General features: G+C 39.3%; 1 pseudogene; it reads left to right on the forward strand.

Annotated features, from left to right (window-relative positions):
* Positions 1 to 6090: 6090 nt before the first annotated feature.
* Positions 6091 to 7145, forward strand: LOC144323030 (GPN-loop GTPase 1-like; annotated as a pseudogene).
* The last annotated feature ends 3483 nt before the right edge of the window (positions 7146 to 10628 follow it).

The following is a 10628-nucleotide window of genomic DNA, read 5'->3' on the forward strand; positions in this document are numbered from 1 at the left end:
CACATTTGCGGAGCTTTTGGGGAATCCAATATGCAGTAAGATAGATGAATGTAAATGTAAAAAATTTGAAAATTTATGAGTCAAAGATCTAATATATGGGGGACCTGGCTGACTCAGTCAATAAAGCATGCAACTCTTGATCTCAGGGTTGTGAGTTCAAGCCCTATATTGGGTGTATTGCTTAGTTTTAAAAAAATGAAAGTTTACTTATGTTTTTAAAAAAATCTAATAATATAATTAGGGAGGGAGATAAATGAGACAATCATATAAATGAGAGATAAATAATATGACTAGGAGAGAGATAAATGAGATAAATAATTCACAGAGCAAATATTTAAGGGTCTGAAATATTTGGAGAAGCCAGAAAAGTCGTGGGGGAGCAAAAGCAAATGAAATAGGTTAGGTGGGGTTATCAGGGCTGCCTTCCTGAAGCCCAGAATCCAGTTTAAAAGTCGAACAGGCATAATCTTAAAAACTCTGAAATTATATGATTCCACTTACAGGAGGTCCCCAGAGTAGGTCAGATTCATAGAGACGGGAAGTAGAATGGTGGTTGCCAGGGGCTGTGGGGCGGGAGGGGGGATGTATGGGGCAGCTTCGATTCGCACGATGAAAAAATTCTGGAAGTGGATGGTGGTGATGGTTGCACCACAACGTGAATATACCTAATCCCACTGGCCTGTACTCCTAATAGGATGGTAAATTTCATTTTATATGTATTACCTCAACTAGGAAAAATTAAGCAGATAGAAAGACAGTGGCATAATCTGGATATGAACAGCCAAAGGAAAGGGCATGAAGTTAAAATGAGCTGGGTTGAGTCCCAAATGTTAGAGAATGCTAGATTTTCTTTTCTTTTTTCTTTTTTTTTAAAGATTTTGTGTATTCACAAGAAACACAGAGAGAGGCAGAGACATAGGCAGAGGGAGAAGCAGGCTCCATGCAGGGAGCCTGATGTGAGACTTGATCCCAGGACCCCAGGATCATGCCCTGAGCCAAAAGTAGACACTCAACCACTGAGCCACCCAAGCATCCCAAGAAGTGCTAGATTTTATATTAAAAAAAAAAAAGTACAGATATAAGTGTATAATGTATATATGGGTGATTTAAAATAAAACCTCAAAGGCAATATTTTTTTTTCAAAGGCAATATTTATGAAAGTATTTATATGTATGTGGTTTGACAGAAGGAAATCTAGGAGAGAAGGTAGGAATCTGTTTTAGTAATTCAGCAAGTGATGTTGACGGGAATGGAGAAAGAGAATGTCGAGAACATCCTAGGGGTGTCTACCCAACTCTTGCTGGTTTGTTTATTTTTAAAAGTAGTTTACTTTAAACTCTTCACCCCTAAATACTTCAGAATGAACCTTTTTATTTTTTTTTTTTTTTTTTTTTTTTTTTTTTTTTTTTTTTTTTAGAATGAACCTTTTTAAAGAAGAAAATTACTTTATCACATAATCACAATACAATTCTCACGTCCCATAAAAGCTCAACCACTGAGCCACCGCATGTCTCCCCAGAAATGCCTTTTTGTGCTGGTTTGTTTAAATTAGGATCTAACAAGGAGCATGCATTGCATTTCATTGTTTTGTTTCTAGACGTTTTTAAAACCAAGTGCAGGGATGCGTGGGTAGTTTAGCGGTTGAGTGTCTGCCTTTGGCTCAGGGCGTGATCCCGGGGTCTGGGATCAAGTCCCACATTGGGCTTCCCACAGGGAGCCTGCTTCTCCCTCTGCCTCTGTCTCTGCCTCTCTCTGTGTCTCTCATGAATAAATAAATAAATCTTAAAAAAAGAAAAGTACAGTACTTGCCAGTTGTCTAAGGCCAATTTTCTTAATTTCTGTGTTTATCTGATTATTTCCTGATGGCTGATTATTTCTTTAACTGTTCTCACTTTTATTTCCAGTAAACTGGATTTTTAATCTAAAGGTTTGAATGTACTTATATCAAACAGTTTTGACAAGGATTCTTCACTTTAATACTATTTTTTCAGACACCACTATTAGAGGTGCTTAGATCACAGTACAAATGTAACCCTTCACTGGAAGGTTATATTCATCTTTTTGCAACCAGGACATATTCTCTTTTCTCTTTAAAGATTTATTATTTGCTTATTTTGAAAGATTTTATTTATTCATTTATTTGAGACAGAGAGACAGTGTGAGCTGGGGGAGGAGCAGAGGTAGAGGGACAAGCTGACTCCACCTGAGGGTAGAACCTGATGCAGGGCTTCTTCATCCCACCACCCTGAGACCAGGACCTGAGCCAAAATCAAGAGTCAGTTGCTTGGGCACATGGATGGCTCAGCAGTTGAGCATCTGCCTACGGCTCAGGTCCTGATCCTAGGGTCCTGGGATTGAGTCCCAGTCCCACATTGGGCTCCCTGTAGGGAGCCTGTTTCTCCTTCTGCCTGTGTGTCTCCCTCTCTCTGTGTGTGTCTCTCATGAATAAATAAATAAAAACTAAAAAAAAAAAAAAAAAAAAAAGAGTCAGATGTTCAACCGGCTGAACCACTCAGGCACCTCAAAGATTTATTTATTTATTTTAGAGCGAGAGAGCATGAGGGAGAGGGGCAGATAGGGAGAAAGAATTTCAAGCCGACTCCACACCAAAGGTGGAGCAGGGCCGCATCTCACAACCCTGAGATCATGACCCTACCCCAGCCAAAACCAAAAGTCCATGCTTAACTGACTATGCCACCCAGGCACCCCTGCAACCAGGACATATTCTAAAAGATTTATCAGCTCTGACCTCAGATTTCACTAGCCTTTCCCTCAGTATCCGATTTCAGGATTCAGTTCATGATCCTTGGCACTCTTATTTTGTGAAATGTCTCTCAGGTTGGGTTGCGTGTTTTCTCATGGTTAGTGTCCATGGATTTTGTGGAAGGATATCACAGAGGTGCAGTGCCTTCCCCAGAGCATCCTATGGGGGTACCCAGCAGCGATAGGTGCCATGACTGGTAATACCAGCCTTGGCTCCCTGGCTATGGTGGTTTCTCCAATGTAAAGTCACAATTATTCCTTGCAGCCAACAAATATTCATGAGGGAGACACTTTCAGTCATGCAATATCCTGTTCCTTAAACTTTAGTCCACTAATGTTCATATTCATCTTTGATTTTGCCTGCTGCAATTACTAGTTTTGGTATTCTAGCAGTGATTCTTATCTCCCCCACTCCTAACAAATGTGTTAATTGGAATTCTTCTGTATGGAAGAGTCATCCCTTCTCCTCCATTTTGAAGTTCACGCATGGAACTCATGGGTATCTATTTTATTCTGTGGATTACAATCTAATACTATTGTTGTTTATTTAGTTGCTGAAATTGTTCCAGATTTGGCCACTGGGAGCTCTGCCAGGTTGGCCCCTGAGTCCCTTTGATATGCCCCCATCCTTTTGTGTTTTTTAGCACTTCCTTACTTGTTGGCCAGTTTTAAATTTTGTTTTGTAAAATGCAATGAATTTATGCCCTGCATTTATTTCAAGGTTTATGGATTTTTAGCTATTCTAAGGGCTAACAGAACTTTCACACATGTTATACTCTTTAAGAGAAGGAGAGATTTTAATTTAGTTTGTAATTCATGAATGATATTACGAAAAGGTCTGTGATTCTCTAAAGACTCATTTGTCTTTCCTAGGTTTTAGGGGAAAAGCAAGCTAATTATCTGATTATATATTTGATGCTAAGATGGGAATGACCCTGGCCTAATCTTCTTCAATTCACTTTTTAAAAGAGGAGCTTAATAGCCCCCAAGTAATATGTAATTGGAGATGGAGAATGAATATTTTTGAAGAGAGAAGGTGTATTTCTTTTGCTTGCTGGCTTTTAGGGATTGAAGTTCAAGGAAACCCCTTACTTGGCACTTTATTTCTGAAGGCATTTGGAGTTAATTTTAGGACTTAACAGAATGTCTCTTTATTTTTTTTTTAATTTTTAAAGGATTTTTTATTATTCATTCATGAGAGATACAGAGAGAGGCAGGGACACAGGCAGAGGGAGAAGCAGACATCCTGTGAGGAGCCCAGTGTGAGACTAGATTCCAGGACCCCCGGATCACGACCTGAGCTGAAAGCAGCCGCTCAACTACTGAGCCACCCAGGTGTCCCAGAATGTCTTTTTAGAACTTCACTGTGTAATAGAAATGTAATATAAGCCACAGATATATGATCATTACAAGTAATTTAAAAATGTTCTAGTAGCCACATTATAGAAAGTAAATAAAAATAGGTGAAATTAATTTTAAGAATGTATTTTACCAACAATACATTTTACTTATGCCAATATCTTCACAATTTTGAAATTTCAGCGTGTGATCATTATAAAAAATTTAATGAAATATGTTATTGTATTTTTTCACATGTCTTTGAAATCTGGGATGTATTCTATATGTACAGCATATCTGAAATTGAAATAGCCACATTTGTACATTTCAATCTTTCAAAAATCCACATATGACTAGGGACTACTGTATTAGAGCAGTTTTAGAACAAAAGAGATCCTTTAAAATATTTCAGTCATTATCTATAAGGCAGTTTGAAAGCTCATCTGAATGATTTCCCCTTTTCCAGGAAAGGAAGCAGAAATAGTACAGTCATGAAATTCAATTAGTTGCATATTTTATGGGTCCCAGGAGAAATAGGCAAGGCCAGAGAGAATGATCTCAGTCAGAAACTCAGAACGAATCATGTGAATTAAATACTGGACAATGTCCAATACTCAACATGAGTTTGTAGTTTATAATAAGATCATGTTATACCACCATATACAGAGATGTTCTAATTATGCTCAGTGCAGGGAAGTATATTGATACATTGTTCTATAGACTATCTCAGATCCAAACTTTATGAAAAATTATATTTGATCCTTTGGGAATTGAAACTGCACTGAAATAAATACAAACTGTGTTAAATTCCTCAAAGTGGGTCTAAATCCTGGCTTCTACTTTGGTTATAAGAGAAGTAGCGGGCACCTGGGTAGCTCAGTTGGTTAAGCCTCCAACTTTTGATTTCATCTCTGGCCATGATCTTTGGGTCATGAGACTGAGGCCCACACAGCTCTGCACTGGACATGGAGCCTGCTTAAGATTATCTCTCTCCCTCTCCCTCTGCCTCTCCCACTCCCACTCATGCACATATGCATTCTCTCTTTCTACCTCTTAAAAGAGAGAGAGAGAGAGAAAGAAGAAAGAAGAAGAAAGAAAGAAAGAAAGAAAGAAAGAAAGAAAGAAAGAAAGAAAAGAAAGAAAGAAAGAAAGAAAGAAAGAAAAGAAAGAAAGAAAGAAAGAAAGAAAGAAAGAAAGAAAGTCCCGCTTTTGTGTACAAACAAGACACTGAAACTCAGTAGTAACTAACAAGCAGTGCTCTTACAAACAGGTAATTCTTTCTAGAATCCCATGTACCATTGAATATCAGTATGGCCATAAAGTTGGCTTATTCATTGTTTTCCATGTTTATACGTTTTCTAAGCAGTTGAAAGGAATCCCTTCCATTGAAAGACAGCCTATGGTGGGACGTGTAATTGTCCTCAATCTTTATTCCACTAGACTTCTATCACCACCCAACTGTGCAAAGAGTAACATCACACCTACACTCATACAAAACAACTGGAATAATACATCACTGAGTGCTACAGATATACTCTGAATAATAAATATTTTGACGTCAAGCAGCCCAGCCTTCATGAACAGATCCCTTCTCTGGGGGAAGTTAATGAAAGTAAAGACTGAAGGAGAAATGGAAGGGCTTCTCAAGGGAGCATGACCTGGAAATCCACTGAGAAAAACAGCCAAGAAGGGATTGCCAGTTCTCAAAAGAGGGCCCCAAAGGAAAGCATACTCTGTTTAGTCAGCAACAATGCTGTTGAGAAATAATGCATAAGATTTAGAAAAGTTGACCAAAACACAAACAAAAGCTCTCCAGGCACATGGAGAGGAGTGGAGAGAACCAGGAGAAAGATGGTGGCACCCACAGAGGCAGCTGAGTCACAGGCCTGGGCATCCTTGACCCCCAGTGTGTCTGCCGTGTTAGGACCAGTGGGATCTGCAGAACCACCTTTGCACAGGTGATGTACAAGGCGCGGGAGTAGTAGAGGCTTACTGGACACCTGCATAGCCAAGGCTCTCTGCCTTACATGGTTAATCTGGACCCCGCTGTACAGGAAGTACCCTTTCCTGCCACTATCGACATTCATGACACCGTGAAGTATAAAGAAGTCATGAAACAATATGGACTTGTGCCCAGTGGTGGTATAGGGACCTTAATCAATCTCTTTGCTACCAGATTTGATCAGGTGATGAAATTTATTGAGAAGGCCCAGAATATGTTTAAATATGTCTTGATTGACCTACCTGGACAGATTGAGGTGTTCACATGGTCAGCTTCTGGGACAATCATCACCGAGTCCCTGGCATCCTCATTTCCAAAAGTTGTTATACATCAAGAAGTACCAACCCAGTGACCTTCATGTCCAATATACTCTATGCTTGCAGCATCTTGTACAAAACCAAGCTGCCTTTCATTGTGGTTATGAATAAAAGTGACAGCATTGATCACAGCTTTGCAGTGGAATGGATGCAAGATTTTGAGGCTTTCTAAGATGTCTTGAATCAAGAGACTCCATATGTCAGTAACCTGACTTGTTCAATGGGCCTGGTGTTGGATGAGTTTTACAGCTCACTTAGGGAGGTGAGTGCTTTCTGGGCACAGAGTTAGATGAACCCTTCGTGCAAGTCACCAGTGCTGCAGAAGAATATGAAAGGGCATATCGTCCTGATTATGAACGTCTAGAGAAGTCACTGGCCAGTGCACAGAGCCAGGAGCAGAAAGAACAACTGGAACACCTTCGAAAAGATATGGGCTCAGTAGCCTTGGACACATACTGGACAATGTCCAATACTCAACATGAGTTTGTAGTTTATAACAAACTTAAAGAGAGGCCACAGACAGCTTCTCTCCTGCTCTCAACCCTTCTGACTTGATCCTGACTTGGGGAACTTTGGATGAAGAGGATGACAAAGCCGACAGTGATACTGATGATACTGATCACAGAGTTACAGAGGAAAGCTCTGAAGAGCCATCATTCCAGAATTTGATGCAAGAATCAATGGCAGAGTACTGGAAGAGAAACAAGTAGTTTCTAGAAGTCCAAAATTTTGGAACTCTGAAGGAACTATCCTAACCTCTGATTAGGGGCTACTGTAAAGGACAATTTTGTTCAAAGTAGCAGTTTCTCTTATAGGAAAATTTGACCCAGATGCAGCCAGGGAAAGACCACCGGACCTGACGGGTATATGCCATTGCCCCTTGGCCTTTCCCTTGGATTTATGCAAGGAAGGATATTCTGACTATTCTTGGATCCTGGACAGCCCTTCAAGCCTAAAACTCAAGTTTTATCATTTGAACTCAAGTACTTTTGCTGCTGATAGATGGAAAAGAGAGAACTTACTATTCACCTCCAATTTCTATGAGGCTGGATCTGTCCTCTACTTTCCCATCTTGCCCTTGACCCTGTGCCATGAGTTCCCCCGCCATTTAGCAGAAAGGGAAAGAGGAAGCATGAGCTTGCCCAGGGTGGCAGTAGAGTCTCTTTGGCAACCAATCAATGTTGGGTGCAAGTGGTGCCTCACACAGGGTAGCTCATTGTAGGACAACAGGTTCATTGAAGAGAGTCAGCAAAACATATGATAAATGAATACAAATCCTGCTTTGGATGGTGACTTGGATAGAGAGTTTTTAATTTAAAAAAATACACAAACCAAAAACCAAAGACCTACTTTTTTCTAAGTTACTAAAAAGGATTCAAGGAACGCCACTAACAGAAATTACGATATTCTGGATAAACTACATATTAAATTGTTTTCATTAATTAGGAAAGCAGTAACAAGAATGATCCAGATGTTATTATATTAGCTTTAAAAATATTGATTTTATACTTAAAATGTAGTATACCTCTCAGAAAAGAATTGTAGCTCCAATTATTTGACTAGGTGATGTTGGTGTTAATATTCTTGGTAGTTAACAACAAAAATATATTCTTGGCAGTGACAATAAGAAGAGTGTGATGAAACTAGTTTGTAACTACACATTTGAAGTAGAAAAAAAAATCTGTTTATCGTGTGTGTCCTATGTACCAGACACTGTGCTGGGTCAGGTTTTTACCTGTATCGTTTGATTTAATAATATGAGGTTACTATTTTCACTTGAAAACCAGAAATCAGTCAGTTGAATGTAACAGAAATTATACAAATAAGGGTTTCTTTCTCTCATGTAACAAGAAATCTGAGCTAAATCAGGGATAGTTTATTAATAAGAATTAAGCAGGATGCCTGGGTGGCTCAGCGTTGAGCATCTGCCTTCGGCTTGGGACATGATCCCGGAGTTCCGGGATCATGTCCCACATCGGGCTGCCTGCAAGTAGCCTGCTTCTCCCTCTGCCTATGTCCCTGCCTTCTCTCTGTGTCTCTCATGAATAAATAAATAAAATCTTAAAAAAAAAAAAAAGAATTAACCTATTTTCTTCTGTTTTCAAATCCACCATTCGTAGCAAAACTGTTGCCTCATGGTAACAATATGGCTGCCACAGCTCTATGCAACACATGTACTTTCTAGTCAGGAAGAAGGAGGAAAGTGGTCCAAGAAGTTTCTCGTTTCTTTTTCTTAAAATTCATAAACCTTCTCAGGTAGTGGCCAGCAGACTTCCTTATCTTATTCTTCATTGACCAGACATGAGTTACTTGGTCACGCCTAGCTATAAGGAAGGTTGGCAAGGTATCTGGCTTTCAAACATCTAGAACAGGAGGAACAGGGGAGAAGAAAGTGGAATGGCTGATGGGTTAGCCAAGTTATGATGTTCCTATGCCATTTAATGGATGTGGACACTGAGGCACAGCAGGGATAATTAACATACCTAAAGTCATATAGTAAGTAAGTAGCATATGAACACATGAAACCTGGCACTTTGCTTCCAAACCCTGTGCTCCTCTTTACCTCATTGCCTTCTCAGAATGAAGTTAACTGCAGAAATCATGAGGCTTTTTTTGCATAGAACAATGTGTTGCTTACAGAATTTACTACCGTGAAATATAAAGTTAGTAATATATCATTTTCCTAAACATATTTTTAAGTAATGTAGTTATAGCCAACCAATGAAATTAGGTTAATGTTAGTCAAAAAATGTGTATTAAATGGGCGAATTAAGAATTTATTTCTGATATAGAATGCTATGAAATAATCCTACAACACAATATAAATGGAAAGGCAGGCTGGGAGAGAGAAAAATCAAGCTAGAGCAATGATGAGTGGCTTACTTTTGGCTTATCCAGACTTACTCCATGAAATATAGGATCTGGAAGTATTTGGGTGTCTTGACTAGAATTGAAAAGTTCACAAGAGTTATTTCTACATATAGTAATTATGAAGGTTAATTGTATCTTATCTTGACTGAGACACAGGTGCCTGTATATCTGGTTAAACATTATTCTGGGTGTGTCTGTGGAGGTGTTTCTGGAGGAGAGTAACACTTGAATTGGAGGAGGGAGTAAAGCAGATGGCTCTCGTGTAGATGGGCCCCATTCATTCCGTGGGAGGCCTGAGTAGAACAAAGGGCAGGGTAAGGAGGAACTCACTTTTTTTGTCTTTGAGCTGAGGCATTGGTCTTCTCCATTTGGGCTGAAACTTACACCACTGGCTCTATGATTCTCTGGTTTGCAGAAAAAAATCCACAAAAATAAATTTATTTACTGTTGCAAAGTGAGTCTTATTAATCCATTAATTATTGTTTTCTATTGATATTGTTTTATCCAAGATCAATAGATTTAGTAAACACAACAAAAAATAGACAATAATTATAGATCCTAAAAGTATAACTTTAACATATGTACTGTGTTGAAATGTGTACTAGTCAGCCTGGGCTGCCATAACAAAACACCACAGCCCAAGTGGCTTAGAGAACAAAAATCTATTTACTTACAGTTCTGGAGACCAAAAGTCCAAGCTCAAGGTTTGGGCTGATTTGGTTTCTGGCGAGGGCATTCTTCCTGGCAGCCACTTTTTCACTATATCCTCACCTGGTCTTTCCTTATTGCCTGCACATAGGAGAGCAAACTCTAGTCTCTTCCTTTTCTTATAAGGACACCTAATCCAAGAGGACTAGGGTTCCACTTTTATGACCCCATTTAACAATTCTTGTTTACAGGCTTCATTGCTCACAATCACACTGTAGGCGAAGGCTTCCAGATATGAATTTGGGGGGCATGATTCAGTCCATAACTACAGGTGTTAGAGTGGTATCTCTGGTATTTTTGGGTTTTTGTTCATTACGTAAATGTATCATTTACTTGTTTTATTTGAAAAGGATTGTAAAAGAAAAACACAAATCCTTTGCTCTACTTTTCTGACCCTAGGCTCTGTCTCCAAAGGCAACAACTTTCAACTCTTTTCATAGCAGCAATTTTTTTTCTTTTTTCTTGACTATTTTATTTACAAAAAGAGAAAAAGAGAGAGAAGGAGAGAGGGAGAACATGCAGAGTTGAGGGACAGAGGGAGAGGGAGAGAGAGAGAATCTCAAGCATACTCTAGGCTGAGCACAGAGCCTGATGTGGGGCTCCACCTCACAACCTTGAGATCATGACCC

The sequence above is a fragment of the Canis aureus genome, chromosome 11 (genome assembly GCF_053574225.1).
Source record: "Canis aureus isolate CA01 chromosome 11, VMU_Caureus_v.1.0, whole genome shotgun sequence".
Taxonomy (NCBI): domain Eukaryota; kingdom Metazoa; phylum Chordata; class Mammalia; order Carnivora; family Canidae; genus Canis; species Canis aureus.